General features: G+C 37.2%; 1 long non-coding RNA gene across 1 annotated transcript; it reads left to right on the forward strand.

Annotated features, from left to right (window-relative positions):
* The first annotated feature begins 11170 nt into the window (after positions 1–11170).
* On the forward strand, positions 11171–13613 carry LOC149132311 (uncharacterized). Its single transcript, XR_016244614.1, has 2 exons — positions 11171–12571; positions 13435–13613. It is a non-coding gene; the product is annotated as an uncharacterized LOC149132311 (long non-coding RNA).
* The last annotated feature ends 7225 nt before the right edge of the window (positions 13614–20838 follow it).

Genomic DNA, 20838 nt, shown 5'->3' on the forward strand with positions numbered 1-20838 from the left:
CAAACACAATAGCTAATTCCACCACTACCTGAAAGCGAAAAGCAAAAACAACGTAAAGTTTATATCTGAACACATTTGGAAATCCAAGAAGCGAGAAAAAGTACAAATACTGCTTGGATGATCATAAAGAAAGCTCGGGCATGCCGAAACGAAACTAAAATCATCGTTGGATTTAGCATCAGTCTGGTGAATTATAATGATCTGGATACTTTAAACCTTTTTCGTTGATATATTTTATATTTCCTTGTTTTTCTTTTTTCTTTTCTTGAATTTAACTGAAGCAAAATGTATCACTAGTAACTGTGCTTTCTTTTCAAATCTTAATTCTATCCCTCAAAGATAAATCTGAAGAAATTTCAGGCCACTTTAGCACGTTCTGTGCAATAAGTGAATTAATCCAACGAACTAAGCAAACAAAATTTATAGTAAAATTAATTTAAACACTTTCTCAATTCCCAAAATGAACGTCATACAAACATAGAGTATAATAAATTCTCAGCAGATTTTGCTATTTCACTTGAAGCTTTACATTTGAAACAAATATCAGCTATAAGCTATAGAAATTTTAGATAACTTTTATAGCTGTGTTAACTCTTTTATAACTGTATCTTCGGTTTAACTCTTTTATAACAGTTTCTTCGGTTGTTAGTGTTAATGAAGAGACCACCAGTATTCGTAGGTTCAAATATTACAATAATATATCGTAGAAAATCAAGAAAGTAGCTTAGAAAAGAGTAAAGAGGTAAGCATGAGCGTAATGTAAAACATTTGGAGCACTATAAATGAAGTTTTTAAATGAACCATAACTTTCTTTCGTTGAACATATCCACATTAATGTAGGAACGTGGCCATGTTCAACAGTATGTCAACAAACGTGAATAATATTGAATATTGTTAGTACGAACCTTAATACTTTCGTTGGGTTCAATGAATAATCGTTACTTCTGAGGAAATTTTAGAAAATTTATTTACAACAGATCCCTGAAGTCAAGAGATGCAGTGATTTTTCCTATATTCAAATGTGGAGGTGATCACCGTGATTTAAGTACTGGGAAGCAGATGTACAACTAAACATGACTTATGAGATCAAAACATATCCAGAGTGGTCACTTTATTTGCCAAAAATTAATCCTCCAACTGCTATTTAAGTATTTGTATAGATTTTAATTAATGTAGATTACAGAGTTATTTCCCTTGTCTTTCTTAACCAGAACTTTTCAATAAAGTTAATAATTTTTTTCTTTATATTGCATGTGTAATCATTGTTAAAACATTTATAGTTCAATATGGTATGAATGTTATTCCCCACTTACTGTCTCTACTTGCTTACAACCAAAGCGACAACATCCCAACCTCTCTCTCTTTTCCACTCAGACTCCCAACTAATTTCCACTTATGACGCAGACTATCACCAATTTAGCCAGATTCCGGATTTGACACTCTCTATATTTACACAATCCTCTAATCTCTTGATATAACAGCTGCTACAAGTGGCTTCATGCCTACTGTCAAATTATAACATCAAAATCACAACAGTACGGTATACGAAGCAGTGCAAATGAAATATTTAATCGTTACCTATTGTGGGAAATGTAATATAATATTTACATACCATCAGATGTCTTGAAAGTAGTAGAGTACCAGGAGTCTCACAAGGATCAATACTCGGACCAAGTCTCTTACTATATATATAAAGACAAAGCTGAAGTAATTCCACTTCTATTTTTATGATGGCATCTGAGACAATCCTCACTGAATATCAATGTTGAAACACATTTTTAAAAAGATCCAATTTATCAGCTCCGTTTAATTCAAATAAACTAGTATTATTAAACTCAGCAAGAAATAACTAAACTCAATACATATTGATTTCAAATCTTGGCACAAGACCAGCAATTTCAGGGGGAAGGCAAGTCGATTCCATTGACCTCAGTGCTCAACTGGTACTTATTTTATCGACCCCAAAAGGATGACAGGCAAAATCAACCTCAGCAGAATTTGAACTCAGAACGTAAAAACAGACGAAATGCCACTAAGCATTTCACCCGGTGTGCTAACGATTCTGCCAGTTCGGTGTCCTAAGCTCAATAGATATTGCTTACTTAACTCAAGTATTATTGGAAGCACAGCTTACTTACAGGAGAAAGTAATGCCAATGAGAGAGTATCGACCAGACCCTTAAAATTACACCTTACCGTCTTATAAAAGAACAAATTGAATAGACTAGTTCTAAGTACACTATTCCTAAAATTGAGTCGTGATGGTCATTGTTGGCCGGCTTGGAAATAAATAGCAACATTGAATATACACAATGCAAAGATAGAAAGAGCACGAGAAAATTATACTACTTCTCTTGTCCTATCAGAACAGATAGTTTCAAAGATTTGGCATAAAACAAACAAAATGACTCCAGAATTTGACTGATAATTGTTTCATCGACCGTTGGATGCATGGATAATTAATTACACATCTCATCTCGACTGCTACATATTTCATATTGATTTCTGTATTATCTTGATGGAATATATTTCATGTTGATAGTGCATATTTCATTTTAATGGTGGGCAGCTACAAATTTCATCTTGACACATATTTCATGTTGATAATATACATTTCATATGATTTATACACATACCATCTTGTGTGGTATGTATTTAAACTTGATTGGCATACATACATACATACATACATGGTGCCGTCAACGTCGGACGTGCAGGTGTAGAGGACCGTTTAAAAAGTCCATTTGAACGCCTTCCTCTAGAAATATGCCGACTTCTCCAGCCTAGATCGATAACGGGTTTATTTCTCCAATAATTAATAAGAGAAACACCTTTTACTCAACAACGTAGCGTTATTCTGAACAGATTTTAAAATATACACCTACACCACGTGGAATCTCGCTAACACGATTATGGTTGAAACTAACACCACCACAGATGAAACTAACAACGTCACCACCGATTAAAACAGAACTACTTCACCAGTAAGCTATTTAAGAAGACGTAAGTACTCTTCTCATTTTACTTGGACTCAACACCTGAACAAAGATTTACTTCGGGGTTATGAAAAAGCCTGAGATGACCCTTCAATTAGATACATGAAGCGGTTAAAACAATGCTGGGACAAAGCTCATCCCAACTTACCTTCACGGCGAAACAGCTCCGACAACAAACATCTTTTGTAAAAAAACAAAAAACAAAACAAAAATAAAACTGGTCCTCGATCCTCCCAAAACACTGAGAATGGGCCAATGTCTGCCAGAAGCGGCGTAAAAAGTAATGTAAACAAACCATTTCTCCCGCCATCGCTAAATTCGGGTCTCTAAACTCAGCTGACTCAGTAGCGAAGACTGCGGAATACATCCAACTCAAAAACATTTTAAAATTACAATTCGCAAAAGATTTTGCTACTTTCTCGAGGCTTTCGTTGAGCAACAGACCATTCCCAACAAGAGTGAGAAAAAATCCGACCGATTTAATCTTTAAAGTTATCAACAGTATCGCTGGAAAGCATATGGAATCATGTGATGTTAATTACTGGAATATAAATACTCCTATATTCGCCGCTATCACTCTTAAAGAACACCTGCGAGAAATCTACAGCGAACAAAGTTACGAAATTACTAAACGAAAACAACCTAGATGGAAAACAAAACTTGAAGAAAACATCAACAACGTGTGCCGCCATAACAGAAGGTTAACTACAGCAATAAAATGTAAGGAGAAAAATGAGTCTACGCCTCACCAACTCTACCTTAGACAAAAATTAACGAAACTTTATGGCAACTCTTCACACTGAGCTCTTGAGGGAAAGCTAATCACTTTAAAACATGAACTTAGGACGATGAGCGAGAAACTCCGGTATCGCATGCGAATTTTTGAACGAACCAGTATCAATCACAAATTTGCTTCCAACCCACAAGCATTATACAGAGAGATGAGGACGGAAAACATTACCATTAAGAAAGCTCTCTCACAAGAAGATCTACAATCATTCTGGTCAAAAATTTGGAACGAAAAGAGGGATTTCAACTTGAATGCATCATGGTTAAATACAATTGAGAGAACCAACACCTGAAAGGGACCTAATAGTTGGATATTGGTACAAGAAGCTGACATTTTATAGAAACCAATTGATATGTATGTTCAAAAGGACTACGGAAGGTCAGACTGATATACCAAATTGACTTGCTACAACAAGGACAAATCTTGTTGCCAAAAATGAAATCACCGCAAAAATTGACGAACAGGGGAGAAGCATTGTAATACAAATACGCACCACATAGCAGTTCGACATCACTTACTGACGCCAGTCGACAGACTGATGCCTGAGGGTTGCATGAAGGGGCTACTAGCGGTGGAAACCTGAACTACAACGGGCTTGTCCCACAGAGAACGTTTCCGGTTACTTTTGGGGACCTTCTCGTTTATGGTGACGAAAGCTGGTGGTACAGAATTTCCAAATGTGGAAGAGGCGAAGAAAAAACTGACGGGGGCATTGAAAGGCATCACTTCGCAAGAGTTCCAGGACTGCTTCAAACAGTGGAAAATGGGTCTGGACCGATGCATTGCTTCAAATGGAGAATATTTTGGAGATGATATAAGTGTAAACAAGTAAAACTAAGTGAATAAAATAATATTGCAAAATTACGGTTTATTTTTGGTACCCCCTCGTATATATGAATATATATATATATATATATATATATATATATCGCCTCCAAGACTGAGTGGTCTAAATGGCAATGACACGAAACCACTATGGTATTTTGGGTCATTGACTGACGAGGAAAACTCAGCTGCGAGTATTTCGTGTATCGTGTCTTTGTCTATATTTCCCGTCCATTAAGTTTTCGTCTAGTTTCCAGTTTACTCTGCTTTCGTCTAACATTTTCTCCTTGTTGTGTTCTGTATGTTCAACCCTTGATACATACATACATACATACATACATACATACATACATACATACATACATAAACGACACTTATTTTAGTGCTGTTGACACGGTCGGATTGAATGGTACTGCCAAGGTGTCGAAACCATAATGACATCCGTGGTGCAGCTGATGATGGAGGTATGTTGGATTGTTGGTATGACTGTGGAACAGCATTACAACACATCCTTTTGATATACATATGTTTATATGCATATGTGTGTGTGTTTATGTGTATGTGTGTGTGTGTTTGTGTGTATGTGTGTGTATATATAATAATCGATTAAAGAAAGAGAAGATGAATTTGGTATTTCTTTAATCGATTACTATCTCAACTAAAAGCGGAATTCCTGAAGTAGATCCAACAGAAATACACCCCAAATTCGGATGACACTAGGTAGCCCAATATGCATCAGTTCTTTACTCAATTCATCAGCACACTAATTGACATGTACTCATTAGTCCAAGATATTACATATAACTGTATATATATATATATATATATATATATATATATATATATATATATATATACAGTTATATGTAATATACGTAGATACATTTATGCAAGCATGTATGTATGTATATATATATATATATATATGCTAATAAATATATATACACATATATATGTGGGCGCACACACACACACACGCACACACATCTCTGTCTGTCTCTCTCTTTCTCTGACTCTCTCTCTATATATATGTGTATATATATATATATATATATATATATATATATATATATATATATATATATATATATATATATATACCGGAGTAAGCATGTGCTTACTCCGGTGCAACCTGCTCCTTTTTTGGGAAAGTTTGAGCGACTCTACACAAGTAGGAAGACACAGCTGAAAAGATTTTATTTTTCTGCTGCTTTTAAATAAAGTATATATATATATATATATATATATATATATATATATATATATATATATATATATATATATATATATATATATATATATATATATATATATATATATATATATATATACATATATATATATATATATAGAGAGAGAGAGAGATAGAGATAGATAGATAGATAGATAGATAGATAGATAGATAGACAGATAGATAGATAGATAGACAGACAGATACCTATTGCACATATTTCAATCTCGTACATATTTCATAATGAAATTCTATTTCTCATCTTTACTCGTACATATATCTTGATACGTCTTTCATCTTGATTCTATATATTTCTGTCTTTCGTGAATAATTTAATTGACTGTGAGATGTAATTACTGGTATGTGGTACTGTTTACATCGATCATAGAGGTAGTCAGTTATTTCATCGACCACGGGTTAAATGAAAGGTAAGGTAAAGTCGATCTCAGTTGGATTCGAACCCAGAAGTTAAAGTGACATAGACTAAATGCCATAATGCATTCAACCTGACACTCTTCCAACTCTACCGTACACCACTCTGCCCTCATGTACAAACAGATGACACAATTAAGTGCACTCAACATGTTCAGCTAATCAACTTTAAAACTTTAACATCTTTCTCGGCTATAAAAAGATGCAAAACATTCCTTCCTGTGAACGCACTAACAGCCCTATACTTCTCTCTTGTACATCTCCATCTAAATTATGGTATTTTAGCTTGGAGGGAAATAAAAGCTAATCGCTAGAAAAACTGTACCGAACAACCTTAGAAAATGGCAATAAAGATGCCACTAGACACACTGGACTACTGATGAGGTTTGGCATTCTGACTTTAAAGAGTTTGGTTAATGTCTGTCTCTTTATTTATATATGACTTCATAAATAATAAATTACCAAATACTTTGGGGAAAATGGTTGTCAAGGCTAGCTTAATAGTAGAAGTATTCCAATGTTCCGTCTGTCGGTTTTACAGCTACAAATATGTTTTTTTTTTTTTTCAAAACAGCTCCGCTAAGGCGAAGATAACCAGTAAGAGGTAAGATATTAAAAGATTTTAAAAAATACATGTGTAATAATAATAATAATAATAAACCTTTCTACCACAAGCACAAAGCCTGAAATTTGGGGGAGGGGGATAATCGATTACATCGACTCCAGTACTCAACTGGTACTTAATTTATCGATCCCGAAAGGATGAAAGGTAAAATCGACCTCAGCGGAATTTGAACTCAGAACGAAGCGACGGGCGAAATACCGTTAAGCATTTCGTCCAGCGTGCTAACAATTCTTCTAGCTCACCCTAATAATGGTATAAACACACGCCAGAAAAGGTCACAGAAAACGAGAAAGCAACCATACTCTGGGATATGCCAATACACACAGATAGAGAAATTAAGGCAAATAGACCAGATATAGTTGTCAAAGATCATGAAGGAAAAAAATGCCTTCTAATTGATGTTTCAATACCAGCAGATGACAACGTTTCTCTAAAAGAAATGGAAAAACTTTCAAAATACAAAGACCTGGAAATAGAGATAATTCGAATGTGGAATCTAAAAACAGAAACAATTCCTATCATAGTAGGTGCCTTAGGTATAATAAAAAAATATTCAGACAAATACATAACAAAAACACCAGGACTTACAAATATATATAACATACAGAAAATTGCACTACTGGGTACTGCACACATTCTACGCAAAACACTTTCAATACAGTAAACATAAGAGCACCACAGCAAACCACAGCACATACCCAAGGCGCACAGAGCTGCGCTCGGTAGTGAAGTGAAAGCACGTTATAAAAATAAAACAACTGAATAATAATAATAATAATAATAATAATATTCCTTTCTACTAACGGCACAAGGCCTGAAATTTTCGGGGCGGGGGCTAGTCGATTACATCAAGTCCAGTGTTTCACTGGTACTTAATTTATCGACCCCGAAAGGATGAAAGGCAAAGTCGACCTCAGTGAAATTTGAACTCAGAACATAGCAGCAGACGAAATATCGCTAAGCATGCCCGGCATGCTAACAATTTTGCCAGCTCGCCGCCTTAATAATAATAATAATAATAATAATAATAATAATAATAATAATAATAGTAATAATAATAATAATAATAATAATAATAATAATAATAATAATAATAATGATGATGATGATGATGATGATGATGATGATGATGTTGATGATGATGATAATGATGATGATGATGATTTCCTTTATTTGCCACCAGGTCGAAGGATGAGGGGACAATACAAAAACAGACAAAGTGTGAGGGTTTACATATAATGGAATAATAAAAGAAAAAGTATACACTGTATACATTAGAAGGGAAGTATACATAGTATATGACACTAGAAAAAGAGGGGGTAAAAGGATCGTGATGGGATCGCCCTTGATTCAGGAGGACCTCTAGGGATAATCAAGAGACTACACCATCCAAGATTACCATGAGTACCAAGAAAGAGAGCCCACTCCAACTTCCTTCTTCCGACTCACAGGTCTACACTGAGAGTGGTACCATCCACTCTAGCCATTTTTGCAACTCTCACCCACCTTTTGATAAATTCACTCGAGGACAGCACCTCCCACTCCACCCTCACTTTCCTTCTCAAATGAAACTTGAAAAAGTCAGTTTAGATCAGTCGAAAGTTTTCGATAGAGTAGACCATCGTTACTTGGAAACCGTTCTTAATGCGGCCGGTTTCGGAGAGTAAAGTTTCTGTTCTCATTCCTTTCAGCCTCGTCCACCAGACCACCTCTTTTGCCACAGCCACCAGACAAAGGAAAACTGCCTTGCCAGTAAAGGAGGTCGGCGGGGCAATCATCATTATGGACTCGGACGACAGACGGATCTGTCCTACATGCGACAGCAGCTGTTCGACATAACTCCACAAGTCAGCAATGCCCGGACACTGAACGGGTGCATGCAGAACGGTTTCATCGCTCTGCGAGCATCTCGGACAAGCCCGTCTGACAGCACATTCGTGTCCGTAGAGTTTATCTCGAGCCGGTAGCGCCCTATCCATAACAATCCCCGACCGGAAAGTCCTCCAGAATAAACTTGCCAGTTCGTCTTCGTCGACGCCTAGAATCTCCCTGAGGACGTCGTCGCACTTAAACTATTCCTATCTACTGGCCTACAGAAAATTTTATCTAAATACGTCCTGGATGACACCCTGCGGTTAGACCAGGTTCACACTGGCGCATTCGGGAAATCTAGCCGGTGCCGGTCAGACAATTGAAAACGTCTGAGCAAGTTTTCGATGCTCACATCCAAGACCACCAACTTAACTTCTGGGTTCTGGAAGATAGTCTTTATCTCGAGATCCAGGGATCTCCGGAATAACACAACAGTTTCACCTCTCATTCCCAGCTGACATGGAGATAAATAGATCTCGTATCCAACGATAATGGGTATGAACGCTCGTCGGTCGGAGAGACTGGTTTCACTGATGGCTACTACATCGACATTTTGTGACCTGAGGTCGTTGAGTAGATGACTCTGTTTCCAAGGCGATCCCAGGCTACGTGCATTTATACTGCCTATCGTAAGCGAGGCCATGTAAGATGGAGGTATAGAAGCCGAAAAGGCTACTTACTGCGATTTTGTTGGTGAGGCTGGGACGGTTATTCCGTCCCCGGGATTATTTGTGTTTCCACGAGCAGTTCGTTGTAGAGTCTTTTGTTGATATCTTTCCTGAAGCCCCCAACTCATTCTGGATATTTTGTTTTTATTTTATTGTATGTGTTTTGTGATGCTACCAGGCATTTTGTGTGATGGTGTGTTGTTTGGTGGTGTGATGAAATCGGTGCTTGTGATGCCTGTATGGTTGTATATGTGTGCCGTTAATTCTTTATTGTTTGTGTTTATTGTTGTGTAGTTGATGAGTGTGTGTTGCTGATGTTGGGTTGTCCGGGCTGCGAGTTGTGTGTGTGAACTGGGTTGTTCTTGTCAACGGTGCTGATGGGGATGCTGTTGTTGTTGACAGTGCTGGTGTGGTTGCTAATAGGGAAGGTGTTTGTGTGTTTGTTTTGTCATGTGTCTCCTCACTGCCATCATACCTGCCAGACTTTTCTGCTTTTGTTGATGAATTTTTGCTCCTTTTTCTTTTAGATCTGGTGACTTGTCACTTAAGCTCTTCTGCCTCCCCATCTGTGCAGGACATGTCTGAGTGTTCGGGAGGGGGTAAGGGTAAATCTTGTGGGACTTTTTGGCTGTGCTTTGTTGGTAAGGTTGTTGTTGTTTTGGCAGGTATTGATGCTGTTGTTTTTGTTGCTGATCGGTGAGTGGAAGCTATAGATGTTGGTGAGTTATTTTGTTTAGTGTTGTTGCTTCTACTGTTATTGCTGTAGTTGGAGGTGCCTGCAGCAGTTCAGTTTTCTCTTTTGATTGTCTTGGGTAGAAAGCCTTTAAATGGTTTGTTTGGCCACAAATGTGGCATCTGGCCTTTCTGCCTTCTACCGCTACAAATAACTTTCAACCTCCACGCAGCTCGGTGAGATCTGGAATCTCTTGTGCGGTTGCGAAATCCGCATGCAATAAGACTTCCATCCCAGTACCGTACCAATTTTCTTTTTCGTGTCTCCGTGTTTCAAGAATTTTACATCTCTCCTCTATGCCCTACAACTCGGCCACTGCCAGTAAAAAGATGTCCCCTTCTGGTGGCACCTCCGCTACCTTCACTCTAACAACTCTTCGACTGAGGTACGTGGGATTCATATGTAATTCATCGGTCTTCAAAGTTGTCATAGCCTTTTTCTTTGGCCAGTTGTTCGGTTGAAAACCTCGCCTCTACTGTACCAAAGCTTTTACCACGTTCGATATACGATGTCCCATACAAGTCTCGGCACTTTTTTGCCTGAGCCTGCGTGGCTCCTTCTATCTTGCACATTTTCAATGATATACATCTGTATATTATTGTCCTCCACTGTGTCTCTTCCTGCACCTCTTCTGGTGTATTCAGGTGGACTGACCTGCCAGTTCTTGTTAGATGCACTTTTGCTCTAGCCAAGGCGGTTTCTGATAATTTTACCTCTTCCATTCTGCGACACATTTCAGCGAATCCACTTTGTGTTTGCTTAGAAGAAGAAAACGACGTTGTTGCTTTAATAATTTTTTCTCCTTTCTTTGACGTGGTAGTGGTGGCAATGGCGATATCTGCAGGTATTTCACGTGAAAGAATTCTTTTTGCCTTCTCTTTACTTTCCTGCTTACGTTTGCTACTCTGGTTGGTCCTCGTGATGGCAGTGGTGGTAGCGGTGTTAGTGTTCTCCTCCGCTCCCTCGTTCATGCCTCCAGTGGAGGAAAAGAAATTTCGAAAGCGCTATTACAATAATTTTCAACACACAGGATTTCCGTGGTCATATTGTAAATTTTGTTTAGATTTCTTTTTAATAATATGAAATTTTGAATTATTAAAACTCAAAATTCGCCCTTAAATGGCGAATTTTTTGCCATCCCAGCTATCCCTGCTTGTGGCGAGCTGGGTTACAAAGACAACAGTTCAACAAAATTTGGAAAAAGAAAACATAAAACAAATTTAAAGAAAATTTCACAGACCTCCGAACACGCGGCCAACAGCTCTAGACACAAATAATAATAATAATAATAATAGTAATAATAATAATAATAATAATAATAATAATAATAATAATAATAATAATAATAATAATAATAATAATAACCCTCCATACATTCTGGAAAAATCGAACCTACTGAGAATGAAATTATTATTTAGACTCTCGCTGCTTCGCCTACACCTCATGAACTAATATTTTCTAACAGCACTATCAGCACTTGATATTTTATGAAGTTTTAAGTAGCCGTTTTGCTGTATTTTCCAACTATGTTTTTCTATCTTACAAATCAGGAAATGAATTTTGAGGACTGCCACTTCACTGAGATAAATGAGATTTTATTCATGTATACAATAGAATACTGGTATTTCAATTGCATACGTCAGTAGACACTTCCGATTATGATTTCATAAAACGAATTTTGATTTAAATCTGCGCAATTCTGTCAAAAGGTCCTGTTGACTTTTTGCGTTTTACTTTTTTCTCGATACCAGAGTTTAACAAACTGAATGTTTCTATGGCAATAACGGTTTCTAATTTAAGCACGAGATCAGTATTTTTGATGCCATAGACGCCAGTAATTGATTGCTACTTTATTATTATCAATCCTCTATTTTTATCCTCTGTTTTTATTATTACTATTAACTTCCACCAACCGTGTTGCCTGAATAGGTGTGCTTATTGATGCTCCGGCTATCAAGCGTCCTTTCTCGGTCTACGCTTGACCCAGGACTGTAGCTCCATCAGTGAGACAAGTTGCGGAAAATCCTGTCTGACAAATGCGACCACACATGCTCACTGTTAAGGAAATGCTAGAAATGTCGCAGCTTCAGCGCATGCCTGCGCATATTTAGTCACAGCATGCTCAGTACTCCAGTCAGCGGCTATTGACAACAGATGGACCGTCTGACGAGCGGAACACGCCCCTTCCTTGGAAAGTGGAAGAGCAAACGCTCCGGACAAACCACAAAAATGGTGAAATATCGGTGCCCATCACTCCCGCATTCGATCCGAAGCGAGTTGTCTCACATGTCTATGACTTTCAGGTCTTGAGACTCCTGAAAACTGTTTCGACCTCTCTTTAGTAGAAAATCTAGAAGTAAACACGCTGTCGATTCCAGCAAAGCACTGCAACAGTTCACGGTAATTTCCTCTATTAAGGCTGTCGCTTCCTTCATCATGTCTACGTAAAGGCAACTCTTGTTTACACAGATATAACACTGCATTTGTTAACCGCTTTAAATATTGTCTATTTTCTTTACCTCTTTGTTATTTTCCAGTTTAGCAGACTCATTAATAGCGGTTACAATATCGTACAGTCTGGAAATTTTCAAGCTTTTATAACTACTTAACTGACTCACTGATTTTCTGTGATGCTTACCGTCACTCAGGATGTTTTTATAATTATTATAGCCTTCGTCTGTCCACGACTGATTAGCTTTCGGTTGAAACAACAAACACGGCCAGCAGCAGAGTTTCTCAGGGACGCTACTTGCACAAAGCCAATCAATCTGTTCGTACCATTTTATCTGAAATGTTCGAGTTCCAGCTTTCGTTTTCAATGACGGAATCGGCTGACCTGCTCGAAGAATTTCACATTTTACCGCAATATTTTTAGCTCTAAATGGCTTATTTTTTTTATATCTAGCACTATATCTTTCTCCATTTCTAAGTTAAGGGTAAAAATAAAGCAACCCAGCAAAACACAACTGATCTTTACTCACAGACACACAAAATAACAATAATCAAATAATGAAAGCGGAGTGCACAATAAACATCACCGATTTAACTGTCGCCTATACTCTTGACAAGAGATGCCAGTTAGTCCTTTACACCTACCAGGCTCGTTCGTATTAACCCGAGCTGCTGGATAATTTTTCATTCCTTTAAGAATATTGAAGAACGGAAACTTTTTATAGATTGAAATTAAAATCCTAATCTCTGTAGAAATTTGTTGTTTCAAGAAAACATTGAATTTGAATTACTTTTAATTTTCACGATTATAGATAACAACTCGGGCTGTAACTTCTGAGCCTGAGTCAGGCGCGTGTGAACGATGTCGAGAGAACGTTTGCTACGAATGACATTTTTGACACGTCTAAGACGACCGCCAGACGCTGAACGAAAATAAATGAACTGCGATTAGGCTCAATAAAAGGAACCCGAATTACGAGCTGCAATTACATACTTGAAGTCAGTGTTGACAGAGATTAAATCAGTTTGCAAATACACGATCACTTTGCTAAATTTACACAAGGGTTAAGCCCGAACAGCCCGGGTGCCGGCGTCATCACTGATACATGCATACATACACTATGTTTCTATTATACAACCATACATGCACATATATATTCGATATATCGTTATATGTACATGTAACAAATGAGGGAAACCGAAAATGGAATTCACAAAATACTTTATTAATCACAACGGTCATTTCGACCCATCTTACATCGGTCCCTGGCGAGTGAGATTATAGACAACTGGCTGTGGTGCATCCTTCGGTGCAGATGTGTCTCGTCAGGTGACTTTTCAAAAGGTACCTCACTCAATAAATATAATACAGATATATATATGCATACATGTATAACCCCCCCTCTCTTTTCTTTGCCATTTTCTCTCTATATATATATGTACATGCACACAGACGTGCGCGGCAAGATGCATGCATGCACATATATCTATATTTTATTAATATTATTGTTATTGTTGTTGTGGTGGTGGAGGCGGTGGTGATGATGGTAGTGGTGATGGTGGTGCTGTCAACAACGTGTCGAGTCACTTTTAAATTTGATCAGAGGTTGTTTTTTGTTGAAATTTTGTCATCTAGCATTTGTTAAAGCCAACCAGAACACATAAAACTGGTTGGCTTTTATTTGCCTTTCACTCATTTGGGCCTCAAATTTATTAGATAGATTTTCAAATTTTGCTTTGAAAAATACATTGTTTTTACTACTAACGTGGTATCAACGTTCACAATCAGCAAACTGAATGAAGTGAGAAGATAAATCGTACAGAAAAGTGTTGCATATATGAAGGTCTCGCCTCTGCATATGCCAAATTTTCATCCCCTTCCTCCGGAAGACGAAGCTAAGGTTTTTCAAGTGTTGAAAGTTCAAAGTCCCACAAATTGCACCAACAACTATAGGAGTAACAATAACAACAACAAGAACACAAATATTGGTTTCAAATTTTGGCACAAGTTCGAGAGAGGGTGTTAGTCGATTACATCGACCCCAGTGCTTAAATGGTACTTATTTCATCGACACTGAAAGGGATGAAATGCAAAATCGACCTCGGTGGCTTTTGAACTCAGAATATAAAGACGGACGAAATGTCGCTAAGCATTTCGTCCAGCGTGCTAACAGTTCTGCCACCTCACCGCCTGAAAATTATGAATTAATATGTGACAATAATAGGTGAAGAAGTAATTTTGGTTTCCAATTTTGACAGAAGGTTAGCAATTTCGGGGTAGGGTGTTCATTGATTACATCGACCCCCCCCCCCCCCAGTGCTCAAATGGTCCTCATTTTATCAATCCCCGAAAGCAAGAAAGGCAAAGTCAAACTTGGCAGAGTTTGAATTCAAAATATAAAGACGGACGAAATGCCGCTAAGCATTTTCCTCAGCGTGCTAACGGTCCTCTCAGCTCACGGCATTGCAACAACACAACATTAACAAAAGTAATAACATCGGCAGCAGCAATGGGAGTGAAGGGAAGAAAATGGCTGGTTGCTCATGGAAGGGGAGGAGGAGGTTTAATCACTGAAAATTCAAAGTTTAAAAAATTCTACCATTGACATAGTGCCAAACGGGGCGGGGCGTGGGGGGGGGGAATAAAATCAACAACAGCAGTTACAACAATAACAAAATTAACAACAGTGTGTTAGTGTTTGTGCATATATGTGACGTCATGCATATATGTTTGCTTTCTGTGTGACATTTACGTCCTTTTCATGTTCTTTATTGGTAGCAAGTTTTTGAAACATGTTGGTATAATAATGAAAAGAATTCTGTTTTCACTCTTCCACTTGAAATGTTTTTAAGTAGAGCTTTTATCGTAGAGTACATTGGTGGAATTATTTTATTTTCATAATATATTTACTTTAAAATTAAGGGACTCACAATATACTCAAATGGTATTTGAATTAAATTATTTTAGTGTGTGTGTTTGGCCACACACACACACACACACACACACACACAAATTAATATAAACAGTCAGGCATAATGTGATACCATAAAGGAAAAATTCAATCGTCACTAGGTGTGACTAAGGTGGCGATGTACCTTCATTGGTAGAAATAAGAGTTAAAATACTTTTAATGCTGTAGGAGGTGCGCAAAATGTATACACACATGTTGGCAACGTCTCCATAACCGACTCGAGGATTCCCACACTAGATCTGGTTTTGTCTATACTGTAGACATTGTCAGTGAGGACTACTCGAACAGCGCATGATCGGCTCATTCCCTCTGCCATTCCCTCTTTAGTCACACTTAGTGACGATTGAACTTTTCCTTTATGGTATAACAAACACACACACACACACACACACACACACACACACACAAGACCAAAGTACACAGCTATATATACCTACAGCACCGGAAAAAAATTATACATATGACACCGCTACACAGACCACACACGTCATCCTCACAGGAGCACCACATTAATAATACACACTTTCCCCACTTCAAAATAACTCTTGCCGGCTTCACAGCATACCCAACAAAGGGACATAACTCCTAAACTAATCCCCTGGCCCCTTTTTCGTTCCTTCACTTTTCCACAGCAAACACTGACCGGTTGTGATAAACCACCTTCGACAATAGAGAGCAGTCGCCATATTCCCTTCCATATCGACTAACTCTGATGAGCATACAATTATATAATCGGTTTGTTACCTAACATTCCATTGTATTCCTTACGCGAAACCGATTGGTAAGACCAGCCGTGATGGATATTTAATACTATACATTTAGAATAATATGTATATATATATATATATATATATATATATATATATATATATATATATATATAATAAACGCGAAATTCTGTCTGTTCGTCCGGGACCCCTGTCTCTCAGACTACATTTGTTCTGCATAAATTATTATATTTTTGGGGAATCAGGATTGAAAATCTGTCTTTTATTTGGTTTTTAAACATCCAGCATCAGGTCTGGATGAGGATTTGTTATATGCTAACTGTTGAAAAGGTAAATTTGAAAAGAACTCCAAAAATTTGTGAACTTACAAGTTTTTCCTTTAAACTGAATTTAAAGTAATACCATATTGGTAGGGTACCAATGAATGCTTCATTATTACTGCTCCCTTTAGTTTTGGGCCGCAGGAGCTACAGTAAAGGTCTGTACGGAGTGCGACTTTTAAGCTAGTATATATATGTATATATACAGTACATCTGTCAGATAGGGCCTTGATGAATGCCATGAGGCATGAAAGTATACTAGCCTTCATATATTTAATACTCTATTTAATACTCAATATTTCATATATTCAATAAGACATTCAATACTTCATTTCATTTTACTATTTATATTATATATTCCATATTCTGTATCCCACATTAATTTTATAAGAATATAAATAAAACATAAAAAACAGACAGAGTTGGAATTCTTTTAAATAATATATTCCTCTATACACGATCATACAAAACCCATTTTTTATATATTTTTATTTTTATTTTTATTTTTATTCACACACACATATATATATATATACGCACGCACGCACACACACACACACACACACACACACATACACACACACACACACGACGTGTGAATGAGAAGAAAGTGTAGATGAAAACGTGCTGTAGAGTTTGCTGTGATGTATTTTATTGCACGGATTTCATTGTCTCTGTTGTGTTGATGAATGTACAGACTCGGTAGAGCGTCGGACAACGTGCTTTATACTATTTCATTCGCTCCTTTGCATTCTGTGCTCAAATGGCGTTTAAATTAGTGAATGGAGTTTAAATTAGACTTTCATTTTTCGGGGATGATTACTTAAAGTACTCGTCATGTGTTGGTGCCGATGTTATCAGCACTGCTCTCTTCCTCACAAATTGAAACACTTATACCATTGTCCTATTCATGATGTTGTGTGTGTGTTGTTCTGCGTATTACTATAATTGACTCCCTGTCTTTGTTGTGATGTTGACTGTGTTGTCTAGTACATTCTACTATCGACTTTATGTCTATTCTGATATTAACTACGTCGTATAGTATTTCTTTTTGCCTTCATTGTTGCTGTTCAGATATTGCTGTTGATAACTATGACCAGACGAAGACTTGGTAGTGTTCGTAGTTGTGATGGTGACAGGGATTATGTCTAAAGCTATTCCTTCTTTCTTTCTTTCTTTCTTTCTTTCCTTCTTTCTTTCTTTCTTTCTTCCTTTCTTTCTTTCTTTCTTTCTTTCTTTCTTTCTTTCTTTCTGAACGCACCAGTTTGATCGGTTTATATTACTGATCAGAATCTTTTGCTGATATACATCTACGTATCGGCGAAGGGTACACACAAAAACGTAAACACACACTCGCACACAAACACACAATTCATGCACACGCGCGCGCGCATGCACATGTTTGAATGCATAAACAACAAATAGAAATAATACCAACAGGTATTGCAAGTGTGTTTTGTGTGAGCATAAATAAATACATACATACAAATGTGTGTGTGTGTGTGTGTGTGTGTGTGTACACACTCACACACAGACACACACATCTATAGTCATTATGATTAGTAGTAGTATTATTGAATGAGAGAGCAGCACACGCCATCAAAGTGACTATCTGTGTGATAAGGGTACACCAGGCACATGCATCACAACCATATGTGCGCGACATGATAATGTCATATCATAATAAACAGCGCATGACCTTGCAAGTACGGCCCAGTTAGAATTTTCTTCAGGTCGAGTAGCCCATCCCGCTCAAAACGTCCCTGAATAAGAGTTGTTTAACGAAACATCCATGTTTCCAGGAGTGAATTATTCAAACCCCATAGAATTCCTCTTGATACATAGCTATGATGCTCTACCATTTCTCCTGCTTGTGATCAACGATGCACATATCGTCAGCCAGTAAGGGACATGCCCAACTGGTTAAGGTCAAACAACTGACAAGCAAATCTGTGCTATTCAGCAGAATATTTGCTGTAGACCATCTTTTACATCGTGTGCCTGATAATACTTCCAATCAATTAAGATCAGAAGCAATGAGAGCCACTGCCTGGTATTGTATCTGGGCATTTATTATTATTATTGCTATTATTGTTGTTGTTGTTGTTGTTATTATTATTATTCGGTAATATTTTTTGCCACTAAAACATGGCTGTTTGATTAACGACATACAACCTGTGTCCGATATATTGTGAGTAAAGGAACGAATCAACCTCCTCCAGCTTAGCCAATGTCAATCACTCTGGTGTTGCTTGGTTGGCATTTAACAAGGTGTTGAGTTGCGCAGCTATTTATGCGTGACATTCACCAAATCTTAAACTCCATCTGGATCTTTCTACCAATATTCTTCACCTAATGATACCGAAGCTATAGGTAGTTAATGGTATGGTGAAAGAATTGATCACATTCATCCCGTTAGCAACATTTAATTCTGAGTTTATGGTCATTCTTACCCTTCGGTAGCATTCCTTGCGGATTTTCTCTTTCATTTTACAGTGCTGCATACCATCAGCTTCATTGGTTTCCAGATATTTGTATACTTCGGATTGTAGTAAAAATTGTTTGCCAATATAACGTGGCGGTTCTGGTTTAGGACGGATGTTGCTACTGCCATGTTATGTTGGCAAACAATCTTTACTACAAAGTACCGTTGCTGAATATCTCTGTGAGATTTATAAAATAATAATACCTCGGATTGGTCTAGATTTCGAATAGCTGCAATAGTATCAAGTTTTATGTTTTTTGCCTTTATGAACTTCCCTGCCTTCAAAGTAGACTTTGCACATTTATCGAGTCTGAATTTTTTGACAATATTCAGGAGTTTTTCTAATTCGTTGTCGTTTTTGGCAAACAGATTTAGATAACCCGTATAGAGTAGATCAAAGGTTCTCAACTGGGCCATTTGGAGCTCGCAAGGGTCGTTTTGGAGCAAAGTGGCACTAGGGGGCGTTAAGAGACTTGGGGGTGCTAGTGGGGTGCTGGAAGACCCTCGTCTTTGGTAAGTTTAAATTGAAATTAACGAGTAGTAGCCTTATTTTCACATCTCTGCGACAGTCAGTTTTAAAAACCATGCTTTTTTGTTTCAAATTTTCAAAAACTTAAAAAACACTTTTCCATCGCTAAAGTGAAACCCCCAAAACAAAAACAAAAGCTAAAAACTGACAAATATGACAGACGATTAAAAGAAGAAAAAGTAATGAATAAAATTGTAAAGTTAAAAGTGCGTGTGTGTATGTGTGTGTGTGTGTGTGTGTGTGTGTGTGTGTGTGTGCAAATATATAAAGAATGGTGATCAGAATTTTGGATCAAACTGGGTTTGGGGAGTGGCTGATAGGTGTGTATTTGTGTATGTATGTGTACGTATGGGCATGTTTACATGTATATGATTGCATGTGTTGCATTTTTGATTTCCTTTCTGCGAATGAACTTAAATTGACCCCTGGCTATGAAAGACCCAACCACACACACACACACACACACACACACACACACACACATTTGTTTTAGGCTTTCTACCCATTTGAACAGCGGCTATACACCAGATAACGTGGTACGTCTTATGTCCTGAAATTTAAATTTTGAATTTGTTTTCATTATAAAATTACACCCCAGCTAAAAATACATCTTTTGGCTTTGGAAAACAGAACCTTTTCCTTCTCTTTCTATATTTTTTGTTAAGTTAGAATTTATCTGTTTTGGTCAGGATTTTCCAGTTTCCTGTATCAGGCAATGGACAGAAGCATTAAAAAAAATTAAATGGCTTCATAGGAATAAGCGTGGAAAACTGCATCAAGATAACTAATTTTCAGATTTTTTACTTCCTTTTAAAAAATGCGGATTTTGTGAATGAAACAAACTAGACCCTAAATAAGAAATGAATGTTTAATATGACAAATTTTCAGATTTATACGTCATTTTAAAAGGGGGCTCATTTTGTGACTCAGACTAACTAGATCTAAGTACAGTGAATACCATCCTCCACAATTTGCTATTCATATGAAGTACATATGTATTTCAACAATTTCTATCAAATACACTCTCTTTCTTGAGCATAAAAAATACTCTTCCCGGGTGACAATAACTTATATGTAAGATTGTTGCACAAGTTGTAGCTGTTTTGATAAGGGAAATCGGAAAGGTTTGACATGATTTCATCGGCATTTACATGTACTAAAGTGCACTTAAATTAAAATTCG

The sequence above is a fragment of the Octopus bimaculoides genome, chromosome 16, assembly GCF_046866305.1.
Source record: "Octopus bimaculoides isolate indiv1 chromosome 16, ASM4686630v1, whole genome shotgun sequence".
In the NCBI taxonomy this organism is placed as follows: domain Eukaryota; kingdom Metazoa; phylum Mollusca; class Cephalopoda; order Octopoda; family Octopodidae; genus Octopus; species Octopus bimaculoides.